This window comes from Bos javanicus, chromosome 11 (genome assembly GCF_032452875.1).
Source record: "Bos javanicus breed banteng chromosome 11, ARS-OSU_banteng_1.0, whole genome shotgun sequence".
In the NCBI taxonomy this organism is placed as follows: domain Eukaryota; kingdom Metazoa; phylum Chordata; class Mammalia; order Artiodactyla; family Bovidae; genus Bos; species Bos javanicus.
In genome coordinates this window covers 62,938,496-62,955,784 of record NC_083878.1, presented here as the reverse complement: position 1 = coordinate 62,955,784, position 17,289 = coordinate 62,938,496, and the positions used below count along the sequence as shown (strand labels likewise).

Sequence of the window (17,289 nt, the reverse complement as noted above, 5' to 3'; positions counted from 1 at the left end):
CTCTGTACCCATGCTCCTCTCCCCTCCTCCTCCACTGTGCCCTGAGGTCCCTGAGCCCTTGGGCATACACCCCACTGCAGCCCTGCTCACTTTTTCTGTTCCTCTTGTCAGGAAAACTGGTGCTTGGCTTGAGTCTTCTCACCTTCAGATCTTTGCTCAGACATCATTCAGTGAGGCTTTTCTAAAGCACTTCTTCAAAATTGCCCCCCACCCCACACAGACACACCCAAGCACACATTCCCCATCCTCCTTCACTGCTTTATTTTCCCCTAGAACACCTAATTTCTGTTATGCTGTATAATTGACTCTTCTTTCTTTTCTCTTTCCCCTCACTGGAATGTTAGAGCCATGAGAGCAGGGATTTGGGTGTGTTTTGTTTGCTGCCACATTCTCAACTCCTAGAACCTAGGACACAGTGGACATACAGTAAATATGTATTGAATGAGTGTATTCTTTATGCATAGCTCTGATTGGTTCCATGGGCGGTAAATTCCTAGAAATGAGATGACCATAGTACAGGATATGGACCTTTTAGGAGATTCTTGATACACATGTCCAAACTCTGTCTTCCCAAGTTTGGATTCACTGAGAGTTTCATCAGTGGCTATGACAACCTGTCCGCGGTGCCTTCACATTGTTAGCAATTTTATCTAACTTGCCAGCTTGTTATAGGGCAATTATATTTCTAATGTGTATTGCTTTGATTGGATGCGTTTGTACTCGTTTTTCCCCCTGCATTTCTTCCTTTTGTTGATCATCAGCTTGTGTCCTTTGCCAGTTTGTCTAATTTAGTTTCATTTTTTCTTAATGTACTGTAGTATTGGTGTAACTGAGCCATAGAATTAGGTTAGGTTACTAAGTCTCTGTTATCTGTTTGCACATATTTTTCCAGGTTTGTCATTTTTTCTTTTAATTTTGCTTATGGTGTCTCTCGATGTATAGTTTTTTAGTGTAATTCGTTTTAATTTTATAGTTCTTTTTTTGCTTTATGTTTGGAAAACAAATCTTGTCTACCTCTAAGATCAGTTATTCATCTATAATTTTTTTTAGTTCTCTTACATTAAAAAAAATTATTTTATTATTTAGTTAATCTCTTGTATTTTTTCATGTGTGAGGCGAAACTCTAACATCCGTTATTGACCTTAAATCGTTAACTGTTGCACTAACAACGCCATCTTTAGAATATACTAAATCTTCATACTAAGGTCTGTTTCAAGTATTTCAATGCAGATTCATTTATATTTTTCTTTTGTCAGAACTCAACTCTGTTAGTTATTACAGCTTTTTAATACATTCTTTAAATTTTATTTTTTTTTCATTTATTGTTTATTATTAATAAATTTTACACTCATTCTGTCAAGTTCTGGAATAGATGAGGAATTAACATCCTAAAATAAAAATCAGATTGTGCCTCTCTCCCATGGGAAGTCTTTTAATGACTCCCCCCCACCTTCAGGATTTAAAGGCCAGACCCTTCAATGTGGCATCCAAGTCCTTCCTAGATGTGCCCAAACTCTCTGGTCTGGTTTATTGCTACTCCCTGCTTGCGATTTACACTTCAGAGCCTCGCCCATGTCCTCTGCTGTTTCTCACTTTCCCATTTCTGCTGGTCCATCTGCCTGTAATGACCTTAACTAACCACCATTTAGCCTAAAATCCATCACCACCTCCCTTTTTTCACATGGTCAGTCTCTGTGGCCACTCGTGTGTCTCCATCGTCACCCTACGCATGTCTGTATCAGCATGCAACCCGCTGTGTCACAGTGATGAGTTAGTCTACCCTGTGAACTCAGTGAGCGCATCTCTTGTTCATTTTGCATTTCTTGTACCTGGCATGCTACCTGTCATGGCGTAGGTGGTGTAGATGGATTAGAGGAGAATATCTAGGACTGGAAGTCAGGAAATAGATTGTTGCAGTAAGGAAAGTGAAAGATAATATGGCCTTGACCAGGGCAGTGGTGGGGAAATGGAGAGGAGTGGACATATTTGAAAAACATTTAAGAGAAAATTGATAGGATTTTATGTCTGGTTAAATGTGAGAGAAAGGGAGAGAGAAGAAACTCAGAATCTTAGATTTCCAACTTAAGACACCAGGGATACCTTATTGGTGGTTGTTGTTTAATTACTAAGTTGTGTCCAACTTTTTTGCTACCCCATGGACTGTAGCCTGCCAGGGTCCTCTGTCCATGGGATTTCCCAGGCAAGAATACTGGAGTGGGTTACCCCAGGGAATCTTCCTAACCCAAGGATCGAACCCTTATCTCCTGCATTGGCAGGTGGATTCTTTACCACTGAGCCACCAGGGAAACCCACCTTGTTGGTACCTTAACTGTATTTAAGCATTCAGAAGGAGGGACAAGTTTAAGGAAGATAAGATTAGGACAATCTTAGATGTGCTGTGAGTTGGAGATGCCTTTATACTACCCGGTGAAAATGTCTAATAGGTAATGAGATAGAAACAGGCTAATTATATACTATTATTGTTAAATCCTGGAGAAGGAAATGACAACCCACTCCAGTAGTCTTGCCTGGAGAATCCGACGGACAGAGGAGCCTGGCAGGCCATAGTCCATAGGGTCGCAAGGAGTTGGACACAACTGAAACAACTTAGCGTGCACATTGTTCAACCTAGGACACTTTTGAGATTGAAACAGGGTGCTGTTACTAAGTATGCCAGGACAAGCATATATTAGGTATGACCCTGACAAACTTGGATATATGTATGGTCTTTATAAAGCTTAGATATGAACCTCAAAGAGAAAGGTCTAGAATGTGATTAATGATTTGTGAATCATTAGCATATAGATGCCCTGAGAGTGGGTGAAGTTGCCTCATGAAAGTTCCGATATCCTAACCAACCATCACCATCATCCACTCACCTTTGTAATCTTCTCTGGTCCCAAATTGCAGTTCAGTTCAGTTCAGTTGCTCAGTCGTGTCCGACTCTTTGCAACCCCATGAATTGCAGCACGCCAGGCCTCCCTGTCCATCACCAATTCCCAGAGTTCACGCAGACTCACGTCCATCGAGTCAGTGATGCCATCCAGCCATCTCATCCTCTGTTGTCCCCTTCTCCTCCTGCCCCCAATCCCTCCCAGCATCAGGGTCTTTTCCAGTGAGTCAACTCTTCACATGAGGTGGCCAAAGTACTGGAGTTTCAGCTTTAGCACCATTCCTTCCAAAGAAATCCCAGGGCTGATCTCCTTCAGAATGGACGGGTTGGATCTCCTTGCAGTCCAAGGGACTCTCAAGAGTCTTCTCCAACACCACACTTCAAAAGCATCAATTCTTCAGTGCTCAGCCTTCTTCACAGTCCAACTCTCACATCCATACATGACTATTGGAAAAACCATAGCCTTGACTAGTCGGACCTTTGTTGGCAAAGTAATGTCTCTGCTTTTGAATATGCTATCTAGGTTGGTCATAACTTTCCTTCCAAGGAGTGTCTTTTAATTTCATGGCTGCAGTCACCATCTGCAGTGATTTTGGAGCCCCCAAAAATAAAGTCTGACACTGTTTCCACTGTTTCCCCATCTATTTCCCATGAAGTGATGGGACCGGATGCCATGTTCTTCGTTTTCTGAATGTTTAGCTTTAAGGCAACTTTTTTACTCTCCACTTTGACTTTCATGAAGAGGCTTTTTAGTTCCTCTTCACTTTCTGCCATAAGGGTGGTGTCATCTGCATATCTGAGGTTATTGATATTTCTCCTGGCAATCTTGATTCCAGCTTGTGTTTCTTCCAGTCCAGCGTTTCTCATGATGTACTCAGCATATAAGTTAAATAAGCAGGGTGACAATATACAGCCTTGACGTACTCCTTTTCCTATTTGGAACCAGTCTGTTGTTCCATGTCCAGTTCTAACTGTTGCTTCCTGACCTGCATTCAGGTTTCTCAAGAGGCAGGTCAGGTGGTCTGGTATTCCCATCTCTTTCAGAATTTTCCACAGCTTATTGTGATCCACACAATCAAAGGCTTTGGCATAGTCAATAAAGCAGAAGTAGATGTTTTTCTGGAACTCTCTTCCTTTTTCCATGATCCAGCAGATGTTGGCAATTTGATCTCTGGTTCCTCTGCCTTTTCTAAAACCAGCTTGAACATCAGGAAGTTCATGGTTCACATATTGCTAAAGCCTAGCTTGGAGAATTTTGAGCATTACTTTACTAGCATGTGAGATGAGTGCAATTGTGCGGTAGTTTGAGCATTCTTTGGCATTGCCTTTCTTTGGGATTGGAATGAAAAGTGACCTTTTCCAGTCCTGTGGCCACTGCTGAGTTTTCCAAATTTGCTGGCATATTGAGTGCACCACTTTCACAGCATCATCTTTCAGGATTTGAAATAGCTCAACTGGAATTCCATCACCTCCACTAGCTTTGTTCGTAGTGATGCTTTCTAAGGCCCACTTGACTTCACATTCCAGGATGTCTGGCTCTAGGTGAGTGATCACACCATCGTGATTATCTGGGTCATGAAGATCTTTTTTGTACAGTTCTTCTGTGTATTCTTGCCACCTCTTCTTAATATCTTCTGCTTCTGTTAGGTCCATGCCATTTCTGTCCTTTATTGAGCCCATCTTTGCATTTCAGACTTAAAGAAAGTAGGGAGAACCACTAGACCATTCAGGTATGACCTAAATCAAATCCCTTACAATTATACAGTGGAAGTGAGAAATAGATTTAAGGGCCTAGATCTGATGGATAGAGTGCCTGATGAACTATGGACTGAGGTTCATGACATTGTACAGGAGACAGGGATCAAGACCATCCCCATGGAAAAGAAATGCAAAAAAGCAAAATGACTGGGGAGGCCTTACAAATAGCTGTGAAAAGAAGAGAAGCAAAAGGCAAAGGAGAAAAGGAAAGATATAAGCATCTGAATGCAGAGTTCAAAAGAATAGCAAGAAGAGATAAGAAAGCCTTCCTCAGCGATCAATGCAAAGAAATAGAGGAAAACAACAGAATGGGAAAGACTAGAGATCTCGTCAAAAAAATTAGAGATACCAAGGGAACATTTCATGCAAAGATGGGCTCGATAAATTGCAGTAAGGGATGATTATTTTTTAAAGTGAAGACCTATAGGTTTATAGGGTAGTAAGAGGAAAAGGAGCCAGCAAAGGAACAAGTAGCCAGAGAGATAAGAACCAGGAGTTCAAGCAGAGTTACTGAAAGAAACAGTTGGAGGCAGTCATTAATGTCAAATGCTATAGATAGGTGTTCAGTCAGTGAGGAACTGAGAAGTCTCCAATGGCTTGGCATTTAGGTAGTAATGGTGCTCTTTCCAGAGGTGGTCAGTATAGTTTTTTTTGTGAAGCCAGAGGAAGTAGGTGGAACTAAAACCATGAAGGGTAACGACAGCAGCTGTTGTTAGTTGCTAAGTCGTGTCTGGCTCATTGCAACCCCGTGGACTGTAGCTCTTCAGTCTCTGTCCATGAGACTTCCCAGGGAAGAATACTGGAGCAGGTTGCCATTTCCTTCTCCAGGGGATCTTTCCAACCCAAGGATCGAACCTGGGTCTCCTGCATTGTCAGGAGACAATGCCTTTACCTCTGAGCCACCAGGAGCCACCAACATTCCTGCAGCATTGAAGCAGGGGAGGAGTGTTTCTTGTTTTAAAAGTGAAGAGGGAGAACACCAAGTCTGTAATTTATTGACTGCAGGAAGGAGCCAGTAGAGAGGGCAAGGCTGAGTGTGTAGGAGAGAAAGAAATACTAGTCTCCAGTCATATTTAAGCTGTTTTACTCAGCCCAATTTTCTTGTCTGGAGTACCTGTGCTGTACTATAGTTGAATGCCACCAATCTGTTCCAGTAGCAGTCACCGAGACTTTAAAAACCATTCATTAGATGTTTTTCTGTTTAGTTGGCTTGGGATCTAGGTTTTTCTTCCTCTTTTTCACTACAGACTCAAGATGTGAGCCTTTGAATACAATATATGTCTTCTAGATGCATTGATTTGCAGAAATGTCACTGGCAAAGTGTTGATAACCCATCCGTTTAGGTTTATGGGTTGATAATGATAGTGTCTTTGTTGATAGATTTAGAAACATACACTGCAGATGAAAATATTCTTTTGGGATGTATATATGTGCATTTATGTGGTATTATATGTATTAGAAGGAAAAGTGAGTTTTACACCGAGAGTTGATTTTTTTTTTTCCCTCTTGAGAAGCTCCATTAAGGAAAAAAATGTTAAGTTTCAGAATAGAAACCGTTCGTTTTCTGATCTGCTACCTCATAGTAAGAAGTTCAGTTGTAAGGTTAACTTCCTCAGAGAGAAGAAGGCAGGGACAGCAGCAAAAGGAAAAGGAAGGTTTAATTGCTCTGAAAAGGCCCAAACATGCTCTGAAAAGTAAAGATTTCAGGCTTAATGTGCACGGAACAAAAGGCCGTTGTGAGCTGTGTATAAGAGTTGGTGAGAGTTTGTATTCTGCCCCTTTTTTCTGTGGGAGTTATTTCCTGTTGTTGACTAGAGTTCTTTATTTAGAACCACCTAGCTTCAGAATGCCTGCTAAGAGAGCAGAAAAGTGTGTATTTAAAACATAGGCTTATTTCAAGACAGTCTCTGAAAAAAAAAGTTACACTACCCATGTGCTGAGAGAGCACCACCTTCCCAGAGATCAAGAGGGTATGGGGCTTTATTCCTATAACCCTGCATGGAGGGACACAAAGAAGAGAGAATCAGAATGGATTTGGAGTAGCTGTAAATGGTCAACTGAACACCCAGTGGAAGATAGTTCACCAGGAGAGTGTTTTCTAAATTTTTTTAAAAAACAAGATTTCACTTTTTAGGGCTAGATGTATGTTAAGGAAGTCACAGGAAGCCTTACACATTTGTAAGCCCACCTAGCATGGGTGGGCTGCTGTCCGCAGGATCGCACAGAGTCGGACACTACTGAAGCGACTTAGCATGAATGCATACATTGGAGAAGGAAATGGCAACCCACTCCAGTATTCTTGCCTGGAGAATCCCAGGGACGGAGGAGCCTGGTGGGCTGCCGTCTACGGGGTTGCACAGAGTCGGACACGACTGAAGCGACTTAGCAGCAGCAGTGTGATAGAAGTTAGCCTGACGGATGAGAAATACACCCCCAATACTGGCTTTAAACCTATTCTCTTATACTTGCCTTGTCAGTTGGGCTTCCTATTAAAAACTTCGGTTACGCTAGCATTGTCATTGAATTTTGCAGTCTGTTATTAAGAGAGAGAGAAGGACAGTATGCATGTGTGTGTGTGCTCAGTCGTGTCTGACTCTTTGTGATGCCAGGGACTGTGGTCTGCCAGTCATATCAAATGAGTAAAAGGGATTAGATCATTACTGACATAATGAAGATAAATGCATGAAATATAAATATTACCCATTGCTTTATTAATAGATATTAGAAGTTGTGGGAAAAAACCTTACAAAGTTCTATTTCATGGGAACCAAGAGAAAGAAAGGGGAAAAAATGTGTTTTTTAATGTCTTGAAATCTAAAACAACACATTTAAATGGTTTACTACAACATATTTGTTTGCTTTTCATGTTTTTAACAAAGAAATTAAATTTTATAGTATCTCTCCCTGATTCCAGTACTCCTCCATTTATGAAAATTAACCACTTTCCTGAATGTTTTTGGTCCGTAATGTTTTTATTCTATAATTACACTCATCTGTATTGATAAACAATATATAGCATTGTTTTGCATGTTTTAAAGTATTTTCTATAAATGATATTATACTGTACATACTTTACAACTGGCTTTATTTTACTGGGCTTCCCTGGTGGCTCAGAGGTTAAAGCGTCTGCCTGGAATGCGAGAGACCCAGGTTCGATCCCTGGGTCGGGAAGATCCCCTGGAGAAGGAAATGGCAACCCACTCCAGTACTCTTGCCTGGAGAATCCCATGCAGGGAGGAGCCTGGTAGGCCCCAGTCCATGGGGTCACAAAGAGTCGGACACGACTGACCGACTTCACTTTCACTTTATTTTACTCAACATTATGTTTTTGAGATTTAACCATGTTGATATTTGGTAACTTTAGTACTTCTTAACCACCATAGCTTTCAAATGTATTGATTAATTCTCCTTTAGCTATTACAAGCAAAGCTACTATAAACATTCTTCTATGTCTCCATGGGGGATGAAAACAAGAGTCTCTCTAGATTTAGCCCTTATCATCCAGAATTCCTCCAGAAAATTAAGCCCCAGTACCCTAAGGCAAAGGAGGGCATGGCAGCCTACTCCAGTATTCTTGCCTGGAGAATCCTCATGGACAGAAGACCTGGTGGGCTGCAGTCCATGGGGTCGAAAAGAGTCAGATACGACTGAGTGACTAAGCACACGTGCATCGCATCCTAAGGCATTTGTTGTATGTAATGAATTGTCTTCTGTCCTCTAAGTCTAGAATGGTTCACGTTTGGGGATAGAGCTGGAGACTGATACTTGCTCCTAAGAGTGATCACACCAATATCTTTGTAATTCTTGAGTTCAGTGGGGAGGTTTGAAATCAGCCCTGGTGGGGTATTTACACCACAGAAATCAGCAAATGCTTCAAAAAGGGCTTCTTTCCTTCTTTCGCATTCTCCACCCCCACCCCAACCCCAGCCAGTTGTTAAACATTTACTAGCAACCACTGGTTCTTACCTTTATACCACCCTTGGGAGAATTGAGGAAATAGTCACTTGAATTCTTTTCTGTAGGGCTTATTTTCTCATGGAACCCTCATGGAGAAAGACTGCAGGTATGTGGGCAGGGTGTGTGCATGTCCAGCTCCACTAGCTAATGTCAGATTATCTCCAAAGTGGTCAAGTGGAGAACTGTGAACTAACCTTTTATAATTTGCATTTTTCCTGTAACTGAGGAGATTGAGTATCTCTTCACGTTTGTTGGATATTTGAGTTTCCTCTTTTTACCCATTTTCTGTTGGTTTTATATTAAAAAAAAAACTGACTCGGAGTTCTTTTTTACTTCTGAGTATTAATCTTTTGCTGATTATATGAATTATATACTATCACTTGACAGTCTTTCACTTATCTTTATCTTGTTTATATTGTATTTTGTTTAATGGTTGTTTAATTTTTAATGTAATCCAAGTTATTGGTCTTTTTCTTTATAGTTTGTGCATTGGCTGTCTTACTTCTTTTCTTTTGTTTTTGACTGTTCCAGGTGGCATGTGGGATCTTAGTTCCCCAACCACGGACTGAACCCACGCCCCTGCATTAGAATCATGAAGTCTTAACTACTAGACCGCCAGAGAAGGCCCTGGCTGTTTTGTTTCTGAATAGTCAAAGTCTCAGCAGGAAACAGTATTCCACTCAAATGATTCAACTAAAGAGACATAAATGAAGGGACTTTTGACAGAGATGTGACAAAACTTGAAGCATGGAAGACCAAGAACTTAGATCTTACTATCCTCAGGTCTACAGGGGAAAGGGGAGGAAATGGTGTTGCTAGAATCTATGAGAGTGAGTGCCCTGGAGAAAGGGTCACCTGCAGAAGCTGTGGCTATGGAGGGATGGGTCCTGCTGTAACAGGATCCCAAAGTAGGAAGGAGCAGGGAAGAAATAGCCCAAGCTCTCTCCCCTCTGACCCACTGTTCTCTTTCGGGTACCTTCCTGTTGAGGAATCCAGCTGGAAGCTGGTTGGCAAAGGAGCTTGGTCCCTAGGGGTCAACATTTCCAGGCACAGAGCAAAGAAGAGAATGAATCTTAAGAGACTGAGAATAATCACACATTCCTTATTCTGAGCCCATAAATATATTTTCCTGTATTCTCTCCTAATTGTTTTAAAGTTTTGTTTCACATATTTAGACATTAGTCCACCTGAAATATATATATATTTTTTAACCTGAGATACTAATTTTATTTTTCATGCAGGTATCCAGGTGACCTTTAGTCATTTATTGAATAGCCTATTCTTTCCCACCGATCTGTTGCCTCACCTCTGTCATACTTTATGCTTGCATACATGTGTGGGTCTGTTTCTGCACTCTCAATGCTGTTCTGCTGATCTATTTATCCCTTGCCAACACCACTCTGTTTTAATTACTAGAGCTTTATAATAAGCCTTGATATCTGTTAGGCCACATCCCCCATCTTGTTCTTTAAACTTATTAAAGCTATCTTTTGTCCTTTGTTATTCCAGATGATTTCTGGATTTGCTTAAGTTCCTTGGGCAGGGGGAGGGGAGCATTGGGATTTAAGTTGGAATCACATTTAATTTATTGATGTGTTTTGGGGAGACTTGAATAGTATTAAGTATTCTTGTCCATAAATGGTGTGGCTCTCCATTAACTCTTTTCATCTGATGAACTTTTGGAAGGGTTTCTATTTTCTCACTTTTCATTTTTGGTTGTAATGTGGAAATAGTAATTCTGGAGTCTTTATCTTTAGAGCTTTTTTTTTGTTTTAATCACTAAAATTGAAAGCATGATGTCTAACAGTTCTAAAGTGGTAACAAATTAGGATTGAGTGAAAATGAATGTCTACTCATCAAAATTCTTTTCAACCTTTTATAATTTGGGCTTTAATTTCTTAAAGAAAAGTAAACAAATATAAATGATGTTCAAATTACCATTACTATTCCCACAAAAGCTGTTTATCAGCTGTCCCAATATGTACTCTGCTGCCCTCTGTGTAATGAGGCCAAATGAATCACTGTAGCCAAAGTCAGGGAATCTAACACTTTTTCGATGAGTTTTTCTTTTTTTTAAAATTTGATATGACTCTTTCATATGTATATTTTCTTTTAAAAGAATCATCTTTAGCAACAACTAAATACATGCATTGTTTGAGCAAACTCAAGTTTGTGGAGTGTACATTATTTGTAACAGAACAGAACGGCAGTGGGCGTCAATGCTATAGATGATATTCTCGTGGTATTTGCTGCCATCCCCTCTCCTTTCTAAATTTGGTGTTACAGATTCAACTTCTGTTTTCAAAAAGGGAAGTTGCATATAGCTCATTCACACTATTATTTTCTCCTTAAAAGCCAGTTTCTCTGATAATTGACCATTTAAGGAGTTTCATACACCTCAAACAAGACTTCTCTAAAGACAGCAGTTTTGAAATAAATATTACTTAGAAAGATAATCTTTAATATTTAAAGCATGTTTAGGAAAACCATTAACGAGTTGCACAAATGTATCTAATGTAACATTGCTGTCTATCTGAATAGTTTACCTTGGTTTCTTCCTACTCGGCTTTCACTTTGCCTTTCTGAAATTTTAAATGTAAAAATATTTTTATTTAAAATATATATTTTTCAATTTAAAGCAAATATTATTGTATAGTTAGATAATTTTGGAAAAGTCTTGTTTATTCTGGCAACATGTCTTTAAAGAACAATTCTGCATTGGTGACTAAAAGATAAAGTCTTGCTTAAGTGTTCCCTCTCCTCCAGAAAACCAATAAAAATTCACAGTGGCAAAGTACTGATTCATTTTTTTGTTGTATGCACTGTTTCCATTTAAACTGTGTTCTCTGCCCACATGTTTATTTTTAATGATACTTCATAGTATCATACTTCATAGTCTGAAGTCAGAGGTATTTCCTGGACATCTATACACATTAAAGCTTTGACCTTTTTTTCACATCTCAAAGTAGAAGTTTTATATCTGGGACTTCAAAAAGTGGCTTAAATATGTTATTTACACTCCCCAAATCACCCTAGTTCTCTTAAATGACCTCTTTACTCATAGGTGATTTAAAGGTACACAAGCTTAGATCGCTTCTACAACAGATATGAGAATGTGTGTCACAGAAAATAGGATATGAAGTTGGTTTTATATTCTTCCAAACTCCTCTGTGAAGGTAGTCCCCATTGTAGCCACCTTTTCATAGACTCTTAGCTCTGGGAAGGGGCTACAGGAACCTTTGGGCCCTAGTGCCTCATCTGGCGGGAGGTGGACACAGCCCTCTAGATGGAAAGGCCCTGATTCAGCTTCCTTGCTGACTGTGGCTGAAGAACTACACTTGAGATCTTCTAACCAACCACATGTGCTCTTTTCACCAGAACCAGTGCTAATCCTAAATCTGTGATACGGCAGATTAAGAAACTAAAAAGTCAGTGATCAATCATAGTGATTTATTTGTACAAGATCTTCAGACTCCTACTCCAAGACTCAGGCTTGATGGTCTGGAGGCTGTACAATTTCTAACATTCACACAAGTTTTCTAGGGAAGCCAGAAGTGCCGGGTACCTTGAAAAGAAGGTGAATTGCTCAAGAAGGGAGCATGGTTTATGGACAGGAAATCCAAGGTCAACATGCAGATAGGCCAGCATGTAGAGGCCAGAGAGGTAGTGCTGTCTGGGGAACTGAGGACAAGGAGAGAGGTTTCTGAGGAGCACCCACCAGCCGTGGAGGAGCAGCATCTGGCAGGAATGGGAGCACTGAAGAGTTGTCACCAGGGAAGGCTTTCTCTTTCCAGCTGAGAAAAGATGAAAGCAAAAGCCAGAGTGTCTAAGGAGAGCCACTCCATTTATCAGAGGATTTTACCAGGAAATAGTGGCCAGTGAAGTAGGGAGGAAACTCATGCTCAACAGAAGCCATCTCATCTAGAAATAGAAGGGACTAATCAAAGATGCCAGAAAAAAAGAAAAGGGTTTCAAGAGCGTCTTATTCCAATATCATCATTAAGATTTTGTTCTAAATTAGGATTTAAATATTGTCAGATCTTTAAAAGAGAAAAAGGTGTGTTCACTAACAGGAAAATGACTCTCTCTCAGAACACAAGGGGCCGTCATTGCAAAGCAGCCTAGTAACAGTGAGGGAAACTGCGAGAGTGGCTCTTCACTGGAGTTGAAACTCTGCTCTTGTGAAGCATGGCTGCAAGGACAGGCAGGAGAAAGCCTGACGTGAGGAGGTGGTCAAAGAGGTGGAGAAGGCTTTGCAGAGGCAGATGAGTTACCCGGCTCCTTTGGCACCGTCAAGTTTTAACTTGCTAGAGGCTGAAAAGTTCTGAGCCTGTTCGTGCTGTCTTTGTGAGAGTGTTCATTAGTTTTCCTAGTCATCCTATCCTGTGTCAATTCTCTGATAATCAGTTAGGTAATGTGGGACTTCCAGACTTTATTTGAAGATTTATTAATAGATTTCAGTGATCAGTGAATGGGAAGTCTGCATTCAGTTAGACTGTCTGTATTTTCCATGAAAAGATGATTTAACCCAGCTGGCTATATTATTGTGTTTAATAACTGAAACATTTATGGGGGGGGGCATAAGAATGTTTCCAAGGTATATAGATGGGTGATTGACTGGTATTTCTTGTGGAACTTGAAAGATAAAACGTAATAAAGGAGAAAGGATAAATTTGCAAACTGTTGTGAAATCTTTCTCAGTTTATATAGCTAGCTTGTCCTTGTGTCAATTCTTTGGTGCATATTAATTAAGTGCTAAAAGTGGCCTTCAGTTAGTGCAGTCATCTGGTTGTTTGCAAGACGTGAGGGTACAGAAACTTTCAAGAGAAGCAGTGAAGTGCAAACTAGTACCCAGAACCACAAAGCAATGTTGAGAAGTACCTCTCTGAAATTAAACTTGTGAGTATTTTTAAAAATTACCATCACAGTCCTATACTTACAAGAGCAGTGTTTCTTTTCTCCCTAAACAGATATGTTCCTGATAGTTAAATGTGGATGACTGGCCTAATTTCTTGTATGTGCAAGTGAGAGGGAGAAACTCTAAATCCTGAGGGTAGGATTATTTTAAATGGGCTTTTAAGTGTCCCAGAGAGTGAAAGTGTGAAAACCATACTTATGTGTTCACTGAACATTTCTTGCTCATTTGCTAGGAATAAACAATATTTTTTTTAAAAAATCATGCATACTAAAGGGAAAGGGAGTTGACTTCAAAAGCTCTGGGAGGGCCTTTCCTTAGCCTCATGGAGTTGGATTCCCAGGGCCAGGCAGGAATTGCTGTGCTGGGCTGAGGGGGACTCGGCCCTAGGGGAGGGGACTGTGTACCACTTGGTGAGGGACCACATGAGCAGGTATTCAAATGGCCACTTCATGCTTTGACTTCATGGTAAAAGATGCCAGAATCTCAAAGTGGGGAAAGTGGGACACATATATAACATAGATACCTGTATATAACATATATAAAATAAGGCATTTACCTTCAAAAGTATGGGAAGGTGAAAAATATTTTACCTCGGAACTCAGATTGCTTTCCTAAGAACTCAGACCTTTACTGAGCACACACAGAATTTGTGCTTTAGCAAAATCATGCATCCACTCTGGAGACACAAAAATTGTCACTTTGATCTTAGTTCTTCCAGTAATTCATCTGCTAGAAAATATCCACGTGTCACAAAAATTGTGCAAGTCTAACTTGGTGCTCACTTCAATTCATGAATAACAGTTTAAATTTATTTTAAATTCAAGAGAACCTCTGGCCTCTGCTACAGAGATATCACAGTATTGCAGCTTCTATTTCAATGGCTTCTCTTTAATGTGAGTGGGTTGTTCAGAAACTGTTAGTAGTGTCCTCTCTGAAAGGCAGAATTCTGGAAATGAAAAATATCTTGGCCTCATGGCAAAATGTTTGAATACTGTGCCACTTAGGCACAAACTGAGCAGGATGCGCTGAGGGCCCGGAGCACGACTTCCATGATGAGTAATTTGGAATGCCATTGTAATGAAATTTTCCAAAGATATACACAAATCATTAGCTTTTAGCACTGGCTATACTTAAAAAAAATCTGTGTAACCTTTTAATTATATCGAGGGTCCAGTAAAAAATCTTTTTCATTCCCTTTCAAGATAAAACAAGAAACATTTTCTCCTCTACCAACATTTTAGCCCAGATTTAATTTCAATAATACCGTCAATTTGATTGATAACAAATCATTACTGAACAGTTCCAATAGGTCTCAACTTGTCTTGATGTTAACGACTTATAATCACCTTTATGTTAGGTCTTAAAGCTTTATTATCCTTAAGTATAACTAGTATAGTGGACCATTAAATTCCAAAGAGATCTGAGACAATATTGATTGGGGTGGCAGCCAAAATTTTAAGATGCCTGAATTCCTTTTCATAACATCTTTAAACTGAATGTGCATGCCATTTTTAAAATAATCATTAATTTTCCAGAGGAGGTCTCCTGTCCTAGGACTTTTAAATTTGCACCACACACACAAGCCTCCCAAAACTAGTATAAATTTTCCTAATATAAGTAGTTCAAAGCAGAACTTCTTAAGGAGAAGGAAAAGGCTATCGCTGTGAAACTGCGCCTAGGTCCCCCCTGCGTCTTCAAGCCAGGAGTCCCTACCTTCGTGGGCTCTGCCGGGTTTGCACCGCGGCCGAAGCCTGCCACGAAGCCTGCCAAGTCGTTTCCCTCCTGTTCCGATAAAGTACTCTTGACTTGGTGACCCATTTCAAGTGTTGGGCTGAGGACACCGCACTCAAGGGGGATTTGTCCCCACCTCCAGCCGGAGCCTTCATCCTACCTCTTGGACACTCTGAGGGCCACTCATATGTCCGGAGGCGCAGGCATCGGAGAGCGTCTCAGCAGCGGACGCGCTGCCCCCGCCCTCCCGGGACGTCTGTCTCGAAAACCCCGCGGGCAGCGCGGATAAAGCGCCCCGCGGTCTGATTTTTCTCTTTCCCCATCTACCACCACCGCCCCCCCCCCCCCCGCCCCGGGACCCTGCCTGCCCGGCTAACCGGCCCCAAGTTGCAGAATAGCTGAGATGCTTGTCATATTTGCGGTCGCGCGACTCAGCAGGCTGTGCGCGCGCGGCACTCGTTGCCGCCTTTGTCACTAGCGGCTCCGTCATTTGCATGAGTGGTCTGAGGGGATTACTGGTGGTTAGTTGTGGTCCCCTGGCCGGAGTGTCTCGTTTCCTCTCCCCTTCTCCTTAAGCTTTTCCTTAAGAGAAAATCAAGGGCGCGCCGGCTGGGTAGGGAGCCGTGGGCGGCGCTGCCACCCGGCATCTCGCGTGCTCCGCCTGCCCCTTCCTGCTCCTGGGGCGGACGGGCCCCGCTCGGCATTTATCGCGCCTCCCGGGACCGCCGGGGGAGGGGGCGGGGCCCGGTCGAGAGGGCGGGGCCCGGTCGAGAGGGCGGGGCCTAGCGGCCGAGGGGGCGGGGCGGGCCGAGGGGCGGGGCCTGCTGAGCCCGGGGCCCGGAGCTCGCGGGAGGCTCGCTGGCCGCACGTCACTCCTGCACAGCTAGTGCTGGAGCAGTGGCTGCCGCTCGCTCGGTCAGGGCGCCCCCTCCGCCCGCCTCCGGCTTCCTCCTCCGCTGCCTGCCGCCGCCGCCGCCGCCTCCTCCTCCACCATTGTATAATGCTCCGAGCGCGCAGGCAGAGGACGGCGGAGTCTTAGCTTCGGTCTCGCCTCCTGCCCGCTCCTCGGCGCCACCCTTGGGCCCCCGGAGCGGGGGATTCCGCATGGAGCGGGAGTAGCTTGAGGAGTGGGCAGAAACCCCTCCCGATGTGCTAGTTCCCAGGTGGAGCTGCATGTGGTAAGTTCTCCCGGCGCCGGCTTGGAGGGGATTCTCGGATGCGCGGGGCTCCGGGTGGGTGGGGGCAGCGCTGGGACCTGGCCAGGGCCGGGTGAGCCTGGAGGGCGGAGGAGGGGCGCTGGGCGGCCGCGAGGGTCGCGGGAGCCTCGGCGAGAGGGACCTGGGCTGGAGCAGGTACCGGGAGGAGCGCTCCCTCCCGCTGCTCCCCGGCCCCGCGCCCTTGGACCCCCGGGGCCGGCGCCGGGTACCCCCAGCGTTCTCGGGCAGATCTGCTGGGGGAAGGGCCAGGCAGGGGACGGGCAGTCACGGACCGGGGTCAGGAGAGGGTCGGGAGCTAACCAGAGCCTAACGGTGGGGCGGAGGGAGCTTGGAGCTGTCGCTTTTACATCTGGGATCTGTGTGCGTGTTGTGGCGGTTGTGTTGTTGTGAACGTGCGAGACTTTTTTTTTAAGACTCGTATTGCTGGCGCGACGGCTGCTTCACTTTTCAGTCCTGTGGCCGGGTTTGCATCCAGCTTGCTTTAGTGTATTTCTGTGAGTTGCCCTGTGTTTTAACTTAGAAACATCCCTCTCCGCCCTCTTTTCGCCCGTGCCCAAGTGAATTGATTTTGAATTTGTGTGTTAAACTTGATGTCTCATTAGTTTTTAAAGTTAGAAATCTAAAAGTCATCTTAGTGGTGACCGTCTATGACTGAGAGGGAGGGGGCCGAGGGGAGCCAGCTGTCCCAGGCCCTGGACTTTGTACCAAGACGTGGTGCCTTCAGAGCGCCCCTGCATCGAGAGAAAATCATAAATTCCCTCCACCCTGCCTTGGCCAGGAGTTATCTTACTTTTAGCAGAAATAATAGTAATAGA

At 42.9% G+C, this 17,289-nt stretch overlaps 1 protein-coding gene across 4 annotated transcripts in view; it reads left to right on the top strand.

Moving 5' to 3' along the window:
* Positions 1-17,289, top strand: part of SERTAD2 (SERTA domain containing 2) — a 116,219-nt gene that overhangs the window by 76,467 nt on the left and 22,463 nt on the right. Inside the window, exon 1 of one of the 4 annotated variants that reach the window (XM_061432796.1) lies at positions 16,346-16,435. The exons of 2 other annotated variants lie outside the window; for them this stretch is intronic. The gene's annotated coding sequence lies outside the window, so the exon portion shown is untranslated. Of the gene's footprint in view, positions 1-16,345; positions 16,436-17,289 lie in introns of those variants that run through there. One more of the 4 variants, XM_061432794.1, reaches the window with a different exon arrangement.